A 19,545-nucleotide genomic window follows, 5' to 3' on the forward strand; every position below is an offset into this window, starting at 1 on the left:
ACAGCTTAATTGCCGCTTGGTGGGCTGTGTATTGCTGTGGCGGCCACAGTGAGTAAAACACAGTGCCACCACCATGCTGTCTGTTGGAGGCTGGGCCTACCAGCTGGCTGGCTGGCTGGCTGACTGGCTGGGGGAGGGAGGGATTTCAGCTGGATCATTAACACATAACCAATCAGCAGACCGGCATGATGCAATGATTGTCCATCACTAGCGTCAGTGAGTCTAATATATTACAATGAAAAGCCATTCTATTTCCTAAAGGGAGTGTTGATTTCTGTAGTCTCTTGCCTCTCCCCCTCTACTTCTCTCTTTGTTATTGTCGCGGCTGTGAAATTGCCAGGCCGGATGTTGCTGATGACGAAGAGGGAGAAACGTAATGAATTCTATGTGGCCCATAAGAGGTTGACCTAGGGTTGATCAGGGGTTAACACCACTTCACCCCCAGGACAGGACACATTAGCTATTATATCGTGCATTAGCAATCACTGTGTGGTGTCTGTGTGGCTGTTACCATGACTACCTGTCAGTGGGTGCTGCGAGTATACTGTACATCTGAACCTGTCTGTGTGTGAGTGTGTCCTATGTGTTGTGTGAGGCTGGGTGATTGGTGATATGTCATTGATACCCACCCCCAGACCACAACAAGAGCCTTTGTCTATCTGTCTATCTGTCTATCAGGATCTAGATCCTGTCTACTGATGAGCATACTGTGTTAAGTGGCATTTTTACACATTAATGCATTTGATTATTCAAATGTTGGGGGTTAGGGTGTGCTGGCGGTATTGAAGAAGCCTCACCCCCCACCCAACACACACAACAATACCCCTGCATTTGACATTTGAGGTAACATCGTTAAAGGCATCACGGGTGCCCGAGGGCAGGGGGAACTTGTTCATCAGGTATTGTGGAGGCTAGAGGGTGGAGTGGGGGCAGGGGAGTAGGAGGGCAGGGGAGTAGGAGTGTCAGAGCCTCTGGGTTTGACATTCACAGAAGAAGAGACAGCAAAGATGGATGCACAGCAGAATTGCATCCATGCACGCATGAGAGAGCCCCTACCCGCCCCTCCTCTCCTCCTCTCACAAACACTACCCAACCAAACTCAATCCCAGACCTGACCTTTGAGGAAAACTTGGGTCAACCTCAGGGTTTGTCTGTCTCTCCACCCCACGCAGAGATAGTTAAGATACAGTATCACAAACCCTGGTAGTTGTTTCTCTGTCCTCCTTCCAGAACCAGGAGAAAACCAACAACCATCAGTCATTAGACATGTGGGAGAGATGTCTTGGTATTTTGGGTAACTTCTCATTTCTCTCAAGGGGTATACCGGTTTCCCTCTCAATCCTACCTGCAGTATTCACAGGGTCCATGACAGTAGAATGTTGAATACTCTTTTCAAAATATACTGTTTGTGTTGGAGGAAACACAACTGAAAATATGTGCAGTAAAAACCATAGAAGTCTGGTTGTGTTCCCTGTGCAGCCTGGGACTATTCCCAGAGATGGTGAGCAGCAGGCCCCAGCCCAGCCGTCCGGATTAGCCAAGCTGCCTGTCATTATTATCAGACAGGGGATCTCAGCAGACACACAGACCAGGGCCTAGAGACCTATTTTTAGGCCCAAGCTAAGGATCAAGGTAATGCCATGCTGTTTTATGCTATGCTGTTGGGCTCCTGAGTGGTGCAGCGGTCTAAGGCACTGCATCTCAGTTCTAGAGGCGGCACTACAGACAACCTGGTTCGAATCCAGGCTGTATCACAACTGGCCGGGATTGGGAGTCCCATAGAGCGGCGCACAATTGGCCCAGTGTCGTCTGGGTTTGGCTGGTGTAGGCTGTCATTGTAAATAAGAATTTGTTCTTAACTGACTTATCTAGTTAAATAAAGGTAACTTTTTAGTTTTTTTACTTTAAGAAAATATCAGGATAAGGGAAGACCCAGATGCAGACGGTGTCGAAGTAACAATGTTTATTACAGCAACAGAGGCAAAGGTACAGGACGGCAGGCAGGCCCAGGGTCAGGGACAGGCAGAGTTCATTAATCCAGAGGTGGAGCAAAAGTACAGGATGGCAGGCAGGCCCAGGGTCAGGGACAGGCAGAGGGGTCAGGCGGGCGGTCTCAGAGTCAGGACAGGCAAGGGTAAAAAAAACAGGAGGGCGAGTAAAAGAGAGACTAGGGAAAAGCAAGAGCTAAGAAGACAAACACAGGTAAGCTTGACCAACAAGACAAACTGGCACAGACAGACAGAAAACATAGGTATAAATACCCAGAGGATAAGTGGGGAAGATGGGTGACACCTGGAGGGGGTGGAGACAAGCACAAAGACAGGTAAAACAGATCAGGGCGTAACAAAAATCCCAGTCTGTCCACTGCAGTCTGCAGGAATGGGCTAGTCAGGCAAACCCTACATCAGTCACAGGCATGTTAAAGAGAGTGAGCTGTCTTTCTGCAGGTCTGCAGGTCTGCAGTACTGCACGCAGGGCTAGGAGATGCTGCTGCAGGCAGGCAGGGCTGTGATCTCTAGGTCTACTCGTTGCTGACGGCTGGAGGAAACCAATCAACCTTGGCCCCCTATTCCCCGACCCATCGTTTTGTTAATGACCTGGTCTGACAGGAGCGCTGCAGGAGCTGCCCCCTCTCCCCTCTGCCGCTCAATGGCTGACCAACCCCCATCAACAACATGTAAATGAGAAGGGCCTGAGAAGGGCCTGAGACCATCACAACACACCACTGCATCACACACCACTCTGATTACTTCATACATTACTTAAGTATTGTTGTATCTGTGTGTAATGGCGTCAGTCTGGTTTTAGACCCCATCGTAGCACTGAGACTGCACTTGTGAAGGTGGTAAATGACCTTTTAATGGCGTCAGACCGAGGCTCTGCATCTGTCCTCGTGCTCCTAGACCTTAGTGCTGCTTTTGATACCATCGATCACCACATTCTTATGGAGAGATTGGAAACCCAAATTGGTCTACACGGCCAAGTTCTGGCCTGGTTTAGATCTTATCTGTCGGAAAGATATCAGTTTGTCTCTGTGAATGGTTTGTCCTCTGACAAATCAACTGTAAATTTCGGTGTTCCTCAAGGTTCCATTTTAGGACCACTATTGTTTTCACTATATATTTTACCTCTTGGAGGTGTCATTCGGAAACATAATGTTAACTTTCACTGCTATGCAGATGACACACAGCTGTACATTTAAATGAAACATGGTGAAGCCCCAAAATTGCCCTCGCTGGAAGCCTGTGTTTCAGACATAAGGAAGTGGATGGCTGCAAACTTTCTACTTTTAAACTCGGACAAAACAGAGATGCTTGTTCTAGGTCACAAGAAACAAAGAGATCTTCTGTAAAATCTGACAATTAATCTTGATGGTTGTACAGTCGTCTCAAACAAAACTGTGAAGGACCTCGGCATTACTCTGGACCCTGATCTCTCTTTTGACGAACATATCAAGACTGTTTCAAGGACAGCTTTTTTCCATTTACGTAACATTGCAAAAATCGGACATTTTCTGTCCAAAAATTATGCAGAAAAATGAATCCATGCCTTTTTTATTTCTAGGTTAGACTACTGCAATGCTCTACTTTCCGGCTACCCAGATAAAGCACTAAATAATAAATCAGTTAGTGCTAAATACGGCTGCTAGAATCCTGACTAGAACAAAAAAAAATTATCATATTACTCCAGTGCTACCCTCCCTACACTGGCTTCCTGTTAAGGCAAGAGCTGATTTCAAGGTTTTACTACTAACCTACAAAGCATTACATGGGCTTGCTCCTACCTATCTTTCCGATTTGGTCCTGCCGTACATACCTACTCGTACGCTATGGTCACAAGATGCAGGCCTCCTAATTGTCCCTAGAATTTGTAAGCAAACAGCTGGTGGCAGGGCTTTCTCCTATAGAGCTCCATTTTTATGGAATGGTCTGCCTACCCATGTGAGAGACGCAGACTTGGTCTCAACCTTTAAGTCTTTATTGAAAACTCATCTCTTCAGTAGGTTCTATGATTGAGTGTAGTCTGGCCCAGGAGTGTGAAGGTGAACGGAAAGGCACTGGAGCAACGAACCGCCCTTGCTGTCTCTGCCTGGCCGGTTCCCCTCTCTCCACTGGGATTCTCTGCCTCTAACCCTATTACAGGGGCTGAGTCACTGACTTACTGGTGCTCTTCCATGCCATCCCTTGAGTGGGTTGAGTCACTGACATGGTCTTCCTGTTTGGGTTGGCGCCCCCCCTTTGGTTGTGCCATGGCGGAGATCCTTGTGGGCTATACTCGTCCTTGTCTCAGGATGGTAAGTTGGTGGTTGAAGATATCCCTCTAGTGGTGTGGGGGCTGTGCTTTGGCAAAGTAGGTGGGGTTATATCCTGCCTGTTTGGCCCTGTCCGGGGTTATCATCGGATGGGGCCACAGTTTCTCCTGACCCCACCCTGTCTCAACCTCCAGTATTTATGCTGCAGTAGTTTATGTGTCGGGGGCTAGTGTCAGTCTGTTATATCTGGAGTATTTCTCCTGTCTTATCCGGTGTCCTGTGTGAATTTAAGTATGCTCTCTCTAATTCTCTTTCTCTCTTTCTTTCTTTCTCTCTCTCGGAGGACCTGAGCCCTAGGCCCATGCCTCAGGACTACCTGGCATGATGACTCCTTGTTGTCCCCAGTCCACCTGGCCGTGCTGCTGCTCCAGTTTCAACTGTTCTGCCTGCGGCTATGGAACCCTGACCTGTTCACTGTGATTACTATTATTTGACCATGCTGGTTATTTATGAACATTTGAACATCTTGGCCATGTTCTGTTATAATCTCCACCCGGCACAGCCAGAAGAGGACTGGCCACCCCTTATAGCCTGGTTCCTCTCTAGGTTTCTTCCTAGGTTTTGGCCTTTCTAGGGAGTTTTTCCTAGCCACCGTGCTTCTACACCTGCATTGCTTGCTGTTTGGGGTTTTAGGCTGGGTTTCTGTACAGCACTTTGATATATCAGCTGATGTAAGAAGGGCTATATAAATAAATGTGATTAATATTTGATTTGATGTTGATGTTCTATCCAGCAGCCATGTTGGTGTACAGTTCCTTCCCCTCCTCCTCTCCTCGTTCTCTCCTCCTCTCTTCTCTCCATCCCTGGTCTGTGCTGCTCCCTGGTCATTAAGGTCATTGACCTGTCATCTGATAGCAGTCAATGAGCTAACCAAATGAGCAACCTAATATCTGACTCCCACTGCAGGCACAGACACTCTCAATGCCGAGGTGTACATTAGCAACATATGCAAGAAGTAGGGAGAAGAAAGAGTGAAGGAACGAGGGAAAAAGAGCTCGATGGGACACTAGTATGCATTCAGTCTATCATCTTTTGTGTATTGCAATTGATGTACAGTGGTCCATAAAGCCCAGTAAAATGAATATGTTTCTCTTGAATAAATGGTGGATATATTGTGTGTATCTGGTGTGTTTGTGCTGTATTTAGCATGCAGCTAGAATCCCCTGGCAGGCACAAAGAGGTTTGGGACTTTTAAGCTGTTTGTTTCATCTCAGGTATTAACCCCAGTTTCATACCCACACAGAATATAATCATGGTTCCAAGCTGTTAGCATTTCCTTCCCTCTCCAAATCAGCACAGTTTTAATCCCTGGAAACTAATTACGTTTTGTATAATTATCACTTTTGCCCATTTAGCCTGTTTATGAGTGTGTGTGTGTGTGTGTGTGTGTGTGTGTGTGTGTGTGTGTGTGTGTGTGTGTGTGTGTGTGTGTGTGTGTGTGTCTGTGTGTGTGTGTCTGTGTGTGTGTGTGTGCGCGCACATGCATGCGTGAGTGCATGTGGGAGAGAGAGAGATAAGGAAGAGAGAGAGAGAGGGATAGAGAGAGCATTGAACAAGGCCTTCTTTATGCTTGTGTGGGAGCATCAGCCTGCAGGCCTTGGGGTGGGCACTGACCACCCTCCTGAGACACCCACAATCCTCTGACAGTCAGGGCCCTGAACATACCTCACATTCCTTCCGCTTCACTGACTCCTATGTAGCCCGCTGCTATACAGCCTGGGAGAGATAACAAAGGAATGGATGGCCGATGAACATTGGGCTCCATACTGACTGAGAGGGGCAGACATAAAGCTTTCAAAAGCATTGCATGACACCTTGTCTAACCAATTCTAGACATAGAAATGTAATCTACTGTATGTACTGTAGGTCTGAATGAGAAGTGTGTGTGTTTGTAATGAGTGACTCTACCACTCCTCCAACTCACCTGTTAATACTATCCTGCTGAAACCCCATCCTCTTAGCGTGTGTGGTGAGCGATCGTCTTCGCCCTGTAGTTGGCCCCAGTCAGTCCTATCCAGACTAGACCCCCCCACCGACACTCTCCCCTGGGATCAGGGTTTCTCTTTCTTCCAGGCTCAGGTTGCCGGCTCAGGTGTCCTGAATTCCCTCAGTCCCTCTGCTCCTGTTTCAAAGGGTGTAACATGCCTCCCCCCTCTGTGCCCCTACTTGTGTCAGCTACACCGTGTCACCTTTTCATCCACCCCAGTCAGGAGTCTTCACTAGGGACGGCTGGGATGACGAAGAAAAAACATTCAACTGCATATACAGTATCTAATATGACAACTTAAACATCTAGAACACAAATGACATGGCATTCTACTTGATAATGCTCTATAACAAATGTACTAAGTTGTATAGAGGGTTACTGCACAATAAGGTTCATGGCCCTTTCCCTCCCGGACACACAAAGAGTAATCAGTTAGGATAGAAAAGACAGACCGAAAGGAGAAGTCACTCAGATTTAGGTGAAATTTGGAGGGGCAGAAGGGTGGAAGAGCGAACAGCAGGGCAGGAGGTCTTATCCCCCTGGGAGGTGCGGGTACAGTTTGTCACGTCCCAGAGGGACAGAGATATCCATGGAGGTGTGGGTACAGTTTGTCACGTCCCAGAGGGACAGAGATATCCATGGAGGTGTGGGTACAGTTTGTCACGTCCCAGAGGGACAGAGATATCCATGGAGGTGTGGGTACAGTTTGTCACGTCCCAGAGGGACAGAGATATCCATGGAGGTGTGGGTACAGTTTGTCACGTCCCAGAGGGACAGAGATATCCATGGAGGTGTGGGTACAGTTTGTCACGTCCCAGAGGGACAGAGATATCCATGGAGGTGTGGGTACAGTTTGTCACGTCCCAGAGGGACAGAGATATCCATGGAGGTGTGGGTACAGTTTGTCACGTCCCAGAGGGACAGAGATATCCATGGAGGTGTGGATACAGTTTGTCACGTCCCAGAGGGACAGAGATATCCATGGAGGTGTGGGTACAGTTTGTCACGTCCCAGAGGGGCAGAGATATCCATGGAGGTGTGGGTACAGTTTGTCACGTCCCAGAGGGGCAGAGATATCCATGGAGGTGTGGGTACAGTTTGTCACGTCCCAGAGGGACAGAGATATCCATGGAGGTGTGGGTACAGTTTGTCACGTCCCAGAGGGACAGAGATATCCATGGAGGTGTGGGTACAGTTTGTCACGTCCCAGAGGGACAGAGATATCCATGGAGGTGTGGGTACAGTTTGTCACGTCCCAGAGGGACAGAGATATCCATGGATGTGTGGGTACAGTTTGTCACGTCCCAGAGGGACATAGATATCCATGGAGGGGCAACATGATGGTAACGGTGCCAGGCACCAGACTCACCTCCCACCGCCGCCCTGTCCTTGCCTAAATGCCAAACAGCAGCATACCTTTTGGAGGGGGGAAGGGGTTTTGGGGTGTAGGAGGAGGAAGCACTGTGGTGCTAACATGGTCCCGTGGTAATCCCACATGGCAAAGTGACACCTCCTGTTAGTGTTTAGGAGCTAGGCAATGGTGTCTCTGTTTCCTGGCTGGCCTGGGCTGATGAGGTGGGTGGCAGGGTGATTCCCTAATGGACAGCCCTCAACCATGATATAGGCTGAGGGCAGTGTGTGTGTGTGTGTGTGTGTGTGTGTGTGTGTGTGTGTGTGTGTGTGTGTGTGTGTGTGTGTGTGTGTGTGTGTGTGTGTGTGTGTGTGTGTGTGTGTGTGTGTGCGTGTGTGCGTGCGTGCGTGTGCGTGTGTGCTTGCGTGTGAGACTCACGAGGGTGCTTGTTGGTGTTGATGCAGTCCAGACATCTTTCTCTGAAGGTGATGTGGTTAAAGCAGCCTCTTAAGCCGACCTCTCCACGCCTCTGTGGTCTGAGCTGCTGTGAAGAGCTGTGCTAATCGCCCTGCCGTGTCTGAGGGAGAGAGAGGCTGCGTCGGGGAAAGATGGGGCTCTCTCCGGTCTCCCCCTGGCACACAGATCTGATTAGAGACATGCGGAACGCAGGGAGATGCACCCAGGGATAGTCAGAGACGTTCCCTTAAGAGGACAGGAGGAGGACAGGGCAGAGACAGGAGCATTAGCATATTGCTAACTTGCCATTGGGCAGTCATAGTGAGAGTGTAAGCTCTAGTAACCAAGGGTCAGTCCAAAGGAAGTTGTATGGCCATGTTTGAGTGTGTTTGTAATAGCAGGTGTGTTCATCTACCGCTCTGAAGCCTCCCTGTCTCACCCATGCTCCCTGTCTCACCCATGCTCCCTGTCTCACCCATGTTCCCTGCATCATCCATGCTCCCTGTCTCACCCATGCTCCCTGTCTCACCCATGCTCCCTGCATCATCCATAATCCCTGTCTCACCCATGCTCCCTGTCTCACCCAGGCTCCCTGTCTCACCCTGAGTGCAGGAGAACAGAACAGAACACAGCAGGAAACCTCTCAAAGGTTCAGTTAATCCTTGACTAGTGAGGAGCGGCTGCAGACAGACACTGCTCCTTCACTGCTGGAGTGCTGCTTAGTGGGCTGCCTACCTGCCTGGGGCCTGTTGTGGCTGGCTGGGTGCTGCTGTCCAGGCCTGCATGTCAGAGTGAGACAGGCTCCCTCTGACCTCTCCAGCACTGGGGGCCTCCCAGCCCAGAGGAGGGGCCCCCCGCTCCATCACATCCCTTCCAATTACTGACATCCTGCCGCCTTTGAACACGCAGGAATCAGAGGAAAGAATAGCAGAGGTCAGACGGCAGATGGAGAGGGGTGGAAACGACAGAGTCGAAAGTATGAGGGAGAGAAAGAGAAGAGGGGGGAAATAGAGGAGTGAAAAGCTATTTGTGGCATTGATACTACCATACGCCCCCCTCCAACCCTTCCAGAGCTCCTGACTGAACTCTAACCAGGAGCCACAGTTTCAACAACAAAGAGTGAGAAGCAAAGAGAGTTAAAAACGGCCTTCCGATTGGAGAAAGGGAGAAAGGAAAAAGGAAGAAAAAAATCACGTTGCCATCTGGAGAAAAAAGCCGGTTTGGGTCAGTTTTAACCGGTTTAAGCCTCTGTCTTGTCTATGGATGTTCTAGTAGAGGAAGGATGGGGGGTTGGTTGGCTTATCGCTCTGTAGTTTCATTTCTACTCATCCCCTGATCATGAAGATCATCTAAATTCCTACTTGGAATTGACTTTACCATGATGCAATATACCTATTTATTAATCTGAACTATTCATTTGTGATATAAATGGGATAGGGACATTTTATGGGTTTTTGCAAACAGGAGAGAGAGCAGTGAAGGCGGACACACACACACACACGCACACACACACACACACACACACACACACACACACACACACACACACACACACACACACACACACACACACACACACACACACACACACACACACACACACACACACACACAGGCATGCACATGTATTAGACACACACAGACAAACCCAGTCACATGATGAGTTGAGACAGTTTTGGCCTGAGTTTAGGTTTCACTGCTGTGAGACACGATCAGAGGACAGAGACACTCACAGCTCACAGGCCGTTACAACCAGCGAGGGATGCCATGATCCTTCTACTACACACATCCACACACACACACACAACCACACTCTGATGGTGAGTCAGCCCTCTCTGTTCTCCATGACAGTGTGTGAGTGAGAATGTTACTTTGTGCGTGTGCGTATACCGTGTGTTTGTGTGCGTGTACATGTTGTTTGTGTGTTTCTGTGTGGCAGTCTGGAGGTTGAAGATAGCTACACTATGATGAATGGCATATGAGATTGGTGTGGCTGGCGAGGGGCCCAGTGCCCTTAAACCCAAATTAGCCTTTTCAAACCCATATCCCCTTGGCACAATGAAGGATCATACACACAGCGTCGCACAGGACCTTAGACTCTCTGAGCCCAGCGCACACGGCCAGCCATATAGCACTCTGAGGCCTGCCTTTTAGAGTGACTGAGCACTGGGCTGCTGAATAGACACATCCTGGGTCACTATGGGGTTCCGAGAGGGCTGCCATTAAACTCAATAAATATAGATTACTTTTATCCACGGGAGGCTGCTGAGGGGAGAACGGCTCATAATAATGACCAGAACAGAGCAAATGGCATCAAACACCTGGAAACCATATGTTTGATGTATTTGTTACCATTTCACTGATTCCGCTCCAGTCATTACCACGAGCCCATTATCCCCAACTAAGGTGCCACCAACCTCCTGTGAGTTTATCATAATACAATTACATTGGATTGGTTATAAAATGGTTATTGCTGGGTAGGGTTAGAGTTAAGGGCTCTGCACAGTCTAAACAATGCGTCGATCTCTACATAGTTATACGTACATTTGTACGGCTGAATTTTTGGGACACGATGCAAACGGACCTCCGCGTAGAGCCCGTAGGCTAGGGTTTGGGTTGGACCAGGGTGTGGACATGAAGCTTGGGTTAAGGTTATCCCTCTCTTAATCTTAAGTGTTTTTAGCCTGGGCAAATAATGTATCTTGCTTTACTCGATCAGGATGGTTACTGTGTGTGTGTGTGTGTGTGTGTGTGTGTGTGTGTGTGTGTGTGTGTGTGTGTGTGTGTGTGTGTGTGTGTGTGTGCGTGTGCGTGCGTGTGCGTGCGCGCATGTTCGTGCATGTGTGTGAAGGGTTTGAAGGCTGTTGAAAACATTTAGGGGCTGTGCAGAGACTGTGATGAATTATGAAAGTGGTTCTTTGGTATGAATGAAGTGTTGAAAATGTTTGCTGCTATGGAGAGCTGTACCGCTCCTCAGCAGTACGGGCCATGTGATATGTCCTTAGGTTGATACAGCCTAGATGACTGGCTTACTACAATCATCGCTTCGAGTTTATACAGATGTTTTATACAGATGTAGGATCTTACTTTGATCAGCCTTTTGTTGCTGATAATTTTCCTGCACAACAGGAAATGCAAACTTGTAGTGTATTCAAGGTTTAGGGGAAGATGGGTTATTGTCCTGCTGAAAGGTGAATTTGGAAAGCAGACTGAACCAGGTTGTCCTCTAGGATTTTGCCTGTGCTTAGCTCTATTTCGTTTATTTTTATCCTGAAAAACTCCCCAGTCCATATCGATGAAAAGCATGCCTATAACACAGTGGAAGCTCCTCAGAGGAGTTTCAAAATAAAAATAGTGAAATATTTAGAATAAACTATACAAAATATATTCATATGTCACCAAATAATTGATTAAAACACACAGTTTTGCCATGAAGGTCTGCAGTAGCCTCAGCAGCACTCTCTAGGGTAGCACCATGTTGTAGCCGGAGGACAGCTAGCTTCCGTCCTCCTCAGGGTACATTGACTTCAATACAAAACCCACTAGGCTCATGGTTCTCACTCCCTTCAATAAACTTACGCAGTAATTATGACAACTTTCAGGGGACATCCTCCAACCTATCAGAGCTCTTGTAGCATGAACTGACATGTTGTCCACCCAATCAAATGATCAGAGAAAGAATCTAGTACTGAAAGCATAAGCTACAGCTAGCTACCACTGCAGTGCATAACATGTTGTGAGTAGTTGACTCAAAGAAAGAGAGACAATAGTTGAACAGTTTTGAACAAATACATGCACATTTCTTCAAAAATGAAGGGGGGAGAGAGAGAGAGAGAGAGAGGTGTTTGTAAGTGGCATTTGAAAGAGAACTGTGTTTGCGTGAGATCAGGGGTGTATTCATTCCTCCGATTCTGTAGGAAAACGTTTTTTAAACAGAAGCAAACAGAACGAAACGGGGATAAACTGTTGGACCAATAATTACACCCTAGCTAGATGCAGGCAAGAGTGTGCGATATTGAATGTGTCACCGTCTGCAAGGTCAAATCTTTCTCCCGACCTGTGTGCACCTACATGTAAACTTTCATTCATAGGCTAGGTTGTAGCATGATGGGTATAGATAATTAGGGTATCATGTAGTAGCCTAAACCTATCGACGTTACATTGAACTGTATTATGTACAGGTTTCCTTCTTTTCACTTTGTCATTTAGGTTAGTATTGTGGAGTAAATACAATGTTGTTAATTCATCCTCAGTTTTCTCCTATCACAGCTAATCACAACCTTTAAACCCTGCAACTGTTTTAAATCACCATTGGCTGCATGGTGAAAACCCTGAGCGGTTTCCTTCCTCTCCAGCAACTGAGTTAGGAAGGACGCCTGTATCTTTGTAGTGACTGGGTGTATTGATACACCATCCAAAGCCTAATTAATAACTTCACCATGCTCAAAGGAATATGTCTGCTTTTTTATTTTATAGGTGTCCTTTGCGAAGGATTGGAAAACCTTCCTGGTCTTTGTGGTTAAATCTGTGCTTGAATTTCACTGCTGGACTGAGGGGCCTTCCAGATAATTGTATGTGTGGGGTACACAGATGAGGTAGTCATTCAAAAATCATGTTAACCACTATTATTGCACACAGAGTGAGTCAGTGCAACTTATTATGTGACTTATTAAGCACATTTTTACTCTTGAACTTATTTAGGCTTTCCATAACAAAGGGGTTGAACACTTACTGATTCAAGACATTTCAGCTTTCATTTTGTATTAATTTATAAACATAAAAAATACATATATTTTGACATTATGAGTATTGTGTGTAGATAAATGACAAAAAATCAGACTGTAACACAACATTTTTGGGAAAAAGTCAAGGGGGTTGAATATGTTTTTACCTAACTCTCTCTTTCCACACTTCCCATCTCTCTGCTTCTCTTCTCAAATGTTTTTCTCTCCTTTTTTCTCTCTCTTTTCCTCCGTCGCTACCCCCGTCTCTCCCCTCCCCTCCCTCTCACTGGGTTTCTCAGAACTTCCTCTCGTTCTAGCAGAGTCAGTGAGCAGTCACTGTGATCCTGCTCTTTTATGTCTTCCCTATTTCAAAGAGACGTGCCGTTGGGGAGAGAGTGAACAGGAATCAGAACCAATGCTTTCCGACAGCAAGGCTGCTCCTCTCCGCCACGACACACCCCGACAGCACCATTGGCGAGGGGAGGGGTGTGGGATGAAGGAGGGGGGAGGAAGAGATCGCTCAAACGCATATCACACATGAAAGTCACCTCACCCAAAGCAGGAGAAATCACGGACCCGGGCGGAAAGTTAACAGCCGGCCACAGGCACTTCTCCTGTTGCTAAGAGACGGGCAACGCTGTGCGGACGATGGGAAGAGTGGTTGGCTGGACTGACTGCTCGCTCTAATGAAGCTCACTGATACATACAGTACACACACACTGAAACACCTGTATCATGAGATACGAAAAGCTTATAGAAGGAAATCTGATAAATCATTTGGACCCTTTTGTGTAGAGAAACCTGATATTTATAGTCTATAAACAATAAACCATTGCAACAATTAATATGCTCATGATACTATATTTAAGTAATAAGGCACGAGGAGATGTGGTATATGGCCAATATACCATGGCTAAGGGCTGTTCGTAAGCACGACGCAATGCGGAGTGCCTTGATACAGCCCTTAGCTGTGGTATATTGGCCATATACAACAAACCCTGAGATGCCAACGTAATTAGAGCAGTAAAAAAATTAAGTTTTGTCATACCCGTGGTATACGGTCTGATATACCATGGCTGTCAGCCAATCAGCATTCAGGGCTCGAACCACCCAGTTTATAATACCATTTATACCATGGCATTGTTGAATACTCGTTTTGAATACTTATTTCCCTATAATGCAAGGTAGAATTCAATGGCTATGAAGATTATTCTTACATGTTCTATGTTTGAGCTGCTTTTGAAAGCAAAAGTTGAATTGAAAACAGTATTTCTTGCATTAACCTCAGAGATGTACAGGGCCGAGGAGACAGAGTATGTCAGTACTGCTGCACAATTAATGTGATGTGATGTAATGCAGAAATATTAGAGGTGCAGCGTACTGTGTTGATCAAAACACTGTCCGTAGAGCTACGATGGATGTTTAATGTGTACTCCCAACAGGCCCATGTTTTATTGCTGTAGCTAGTAATACAATGGCTGCTGTGCTCTGCTTTGGTTTCTCTTTGACCTACAACAGCTGTGACCCTACCAGGCTTAGCATGAGCACATCAGAGGAATGGGAGATGGAGATGGCAAGACCCATGCAACTAACATTACAGTGTTCAGTCAACAAGAAAGGTAGCTGGCTGGCTACAGCTCTGAGCCTGAGCCGCTCAACCTATTCATTTCAATCTCCTTTTCTGACCCAGAATTATTCCCCTCAATGTGACCTGTTAGTTCCTTAGACCTTCCTGAGGATTAGACATGACGTGATGCATTCTCAATGATTTAGCTGCCTCACTATGTGGTGAGCGCTGCTGGCTGGAACGAGACACAGCCCACAAATAGTGAATTGTATGGACCAGGGGAGTGGAACTAGGCCCTATCTAAAGTATTTGAGAGGGAGGACATGGAAGCTATCTCCTCCATTATGTAAACACCAGGCTATAACCCCACAGGTTGACACACTGACTCCTCTTCAGAATAAAATGGGAGAGAACGAGGTTCGCTGTACTCAACGAGGTTCGCTGTGTCTCAACTTTTGCACCCTCTTGGAAATAGGTCATATGAATTAGGAGAAGCTTCTAGAGCCCGGTAGAATACGATGCCCTGGGCTTCAGCTTCAATCACCCTGTGACCCAAGATACGTCTCGTCACAGGAAGCATGCTATCATATGAGTTTAACACATGACCACTACTAACTAGTTAATACAGGAACAGGGATCTTCCAGAGGATCATCCCATCCAGTGGAAGGAGACACACATCCATAAGGAAGCAGGTGTCAAAAAAAGCAAGAGCAGGAAGTGTCCTCTGTAAAGATTAGAGATCATGTTGAACCTGCCCACATACCTGAATAGGAAGAAGAAAAATCTAGCACAATCATATCTAACATCCCTTACCTTTTACCCACTTGCCGTGTGTGTCCTAAAGACATCGTTTGCTCATGTGACAATGGGAGATGATCATTTAAATATAAGAAACAGATTTTTCTGTGTGATAAACCTTAAAAATTGGAACAGGGTTTCTGATTTGTACAGCATCGTGTCATGCAAGTGGCAGGCCAACCCCAGGTTGTGAGGGTAGACAACAGCACTTCGCCACGCTGACCCTCAACACAGGGGTGTGTGCTTAGTCCCCTCCTGTACTCCCTGTTCACTCATGACTGCGTGACCACACATGACTCCACCACCATTATCAAGTTTGCTGCCGAGAAGACTGTGGAAGGCCTGATCACTGGTGGCAATGAGACAGCCTACAGAGAAGTCGTCAGTGACCTGGCAGTGTGGGGAACAACAACCTCTCCCTCAACGTCAGTAAGACCAAGGGTCTGATCGTGGACTACAATAAACGGGGGGCGAGCTTGACCTTATCCACATCGACGGGGCTGCAGTGGAGCAGGTGGAGAGCTTTAAGTTCCTCAATGATGAATCACTAAGAACTTAAAATCATCCACACACACGCGCAGTTGCGAAGAAGGCGCGACAGCATCTCTTCCCTCTCAGGAGATTGAAAAGGTTTGGCATGGGCCCTCAAATCCTCAAAAAGTTATACAGCTGTAACATTGAGAGCACCTTGACTGGCTGCATCACCGCTTGGTATGGCAAAAGCACCGTCCTCGATCACATGGTGCTACAGAGGGTGGTGCGGACAGCCCAGTACATCACTGGAGCCAAGCTCCCAGGATCTCTATGTCAAGCGGTGTGGAAGGAAGGCCCGGAAAATTGTTAAAGACTCCAACCACCCAAGCCATAGACTGCTTCTGCACGTCAAGCAGTACCGGTGCATCAAGTCTGACATCAACAGGCTCCTGAACAGCTTCTATCCCAATGTCATAAGACTGCTAAATAGCTAGCTAAATAGCTAACTAAATAGCTAACAAAATGTCTACATGGACTATCTGAGTTGACCTTTGTATTTCATTTGTATTTTTACACACTACACACACTGTTACTCCAACACACATACACTCACTCCATCATTTGCTCTCACACACATAATATGCACATATATTTATACTGACTCTACACACCCACTCACATACAATCATCATACACGCTGCTGCTACTCTGTTTATCAGATACCCTGATGCCTAATCACCGTACCTCGATACATATTTACCTCTGTAGATCTAATATCCCGGCACACTTTAAATATGGTTCTGAAACTGACCCTGTATATAGTATTCTTACTTTACATATGGTTCTGAAACTGACCCTATATATAGTATTCTTACTTTACATATGGTTCTGAAACTGACCCTATATATAGTATTCTTACTTTACATATGGTTCTGAAACTGACCCTATATATAGTATTCTTACTTTACATATGGTTCTGAAACTGACCCTGTATATAGTATTCTTACTTTAAATATGGTTCTGAAACTGACCCTATATATAGTATTCTTACTTTACATATGGTTCTGAAACTGACCCTGTATATAGTATTCTTACTTTACATATGGTTCTGAAACTGACCCTATATATAGTATTCTTACTTTACATATGGTTCTGAAACTGACCCTATATATAGTATTCTTACTTTACATATGGTTCTGAAACTGACCCTATATATAGTATTCTTACTTTACATATGGTTCTGAAACTGACCCTATATATAGTATTCTTACTTTACATATGGTTCTGAAACTGACCCTGTATATAGTATTCTTACTTTACATATGGTTCTGAAACTGACCCTATATATAGTATTCTTACTTTACATATGGTTCTGAAACTGACCCTATATATAGTATTCTTACTTTACATATGGTTCTGAAACTGACCCTATATATAGTATTCTTACTTTACATATGGTTCTGAAACTGACCCTATATATAGTATTCTTACTTTACATATGGTTCTGAAACTGACCCTATATATAGTATTCTTACTTTACATATGGTTCTGAAACTGACCCTATATATAGTATTCTTACTTTACATATGGTTCTGAAACTGACCCTATATATAGTATTCTTACTTTACATATGGTTCTGAAACTGACCCTATATATAGTATTCTTACTTTACATATGGTTCTGAAACTGACCCTATATATAGTATTCTTACTTTACATATGGTTCTGAAACTGACCCTATATATAGTATTCTTACTTTACATATGGTTCTGAAACTGACCCTATATATAGTATTCTTACTTTGTCATGTTCTTCTTATTTTTGAATCTGTTTTTGTTCTACTTTGATATTTTTTGTATTACATTGGTATTGATTACTGCATTATTGGTGTTTTCAAGGAAAGCATTTCACTGTACTTGTGCATGTGACATTAAAACTTGAACGTTGAATAGGAGCCCAGTACTGTGTCAAGGCAGGTTTCTTTACATGGACTATTTTGTATATGGTTCTTTTTTCTACCAACACAAGTTGGATCAATCCCTCTCCCCTGCTTTAACTCACGACAGCCATTTTAACATTCACAGCTAGCCACAGCATGGCACAATAACAAGTGGTCTATTTAAATTAAATCCATAATGGCATTGTCCATATTTTAGGCAGATCACACGTTTTTATTTATTCAAAGAATGAAGGCAGGTCAGTTCCTCTCACAAGTATCTCGTTTCATTTAAAGAGTGAATGTGCGTAACCAAGTTGTCTAACTCTCTTTCCTTCCATTCCACGTAACCCCCATCACCGTGTGACAGTGGAGGTTGTTAGTGGAAGAGGGATGATGCCAAACTTGACTGGAGTCGAGCCTTATCTCCGTTCTTTACACTCTAGCTTTTGTTTTAAGGGTTTTGTTTACACACGCACCATTAATCACCCAGTGCCTTCTCACAATCCTCCAGCATTTAAAGTGGGTGCTCGTTGTGGGGACAACGAGCTGCTCGGGCGCCAGTGTAAATCTCTCTCTCTTCTCTTCTAAAAGCAAGAAATGGAGATTCCCAGACCTTTGACCATTTCTTCCTTTTTGATTCCACTACTATCAACTCATCTCAACCATGTCCTTGGCTTTGATCAGTATCTCTGCATAGTGCTATAAGTAGGTTCTATAAATAGTAATAATACTGTTATGAGCTAGTCTGACCTCATACAGTAAACCTGGTCACGGGTCTGACCCACAAACCCTCACAGAGAACCAACCAAACCCAGAATTGAGTCTGACCACTGACTGACTAACACTCCCCTCTAGTCGTGACAGTGAGGTGAGAGCGGATGCAGACGGGATGTTGTTGAGCAAACATGAATCAAACCACAGGAAGCCTTAGACAGACATAGACAGACCCAGAGGGAGGAGAAGATGGAGGACACTGGAGAGAGAGAACTCAGTAGTAGTGCTCCAAGGTCTGAGAGGTCACCTTTAAGATAGCAGCCTGTTCTGAGCCCAGGGGTTAGACAGACCATCCCAGCCACAGCCTGGCTTAACAGCTGACATCCTCCTCATACTGGACCAGCTCCACATCTCTCTCCGTCTCAGTCTGCTGGGTGTGGCAGAGACATTGGGTTATTTGGACCATAATAAGACCTTGTTAATTAACAACCAACAAAGCCATGCCTCTGCTACTGTTTCTATACAGTAATGGGTGACATGTCCATGTTTGTGTGCAGTACGTCAGGTGTGCCACCAGGAACCAGGACTGAAATGGGGCATCATAGAAATGTGGCTGTAGAATACATATACGCTATATTCTCTTTATCTGTTCACTGAAAGAGCTGTAAGCAAGGCAGAGCACATGTTGTAGATTGCCACAATATTCTGAAGGCTTGTTTGACAAATTGAATGTTGAACTTGGTTAAGGCGATATTCCATCGTCATATTTTTCAATGACATTCTCGTGTGGCTTAATCTCATGGTTTTATACATTTGGATAGGGAACTATAGTGTCTGTGTGTGAATTGATGTGTGTGTGCGAGTGTGCTTGTGTACGTGCGTTTTTGCATGTGTGTGTGTATGTGTGTGTGCGTGAGTTCGTGTGTGCATGTATGTGTCCTAGGTGCGTGCATGTGTGTGTGCAGGAGTGTAGTACGTGCACTTTAATACATAGGCCTGTTTAATTGCATAGTCAATGCATTCATCATTGGGAATGCAGAGCCTGGCTAAAATGAATTGAATTATCTGGCGGGGAGAACAAAGAGATGTACATTGAGTTAGTGTGTAATTTATTGCTGCAAGCAAGGAGGAAGAAAGGCTGGGAGAATTAGTAGGTGAAAGAGGGGAGAATACAGAGGCCTGGAGCTGCGGAGAGGGAGAGAGAGAGATGAGGAGAGAGAGAG

Source organism: Salmo trutta, chromosome 9 (genome assembly GCF_901001165.1).
Source record: "Salmo trutta chromosome 9, fSalTru1.1, whole genome shotgun sequence".
Lineage (NCBI taxonomy): Eukaryota > Metazoa > Chordata > Actinopteri > Salmoniformes > Salmonidae > Salmo > Salmo trutta.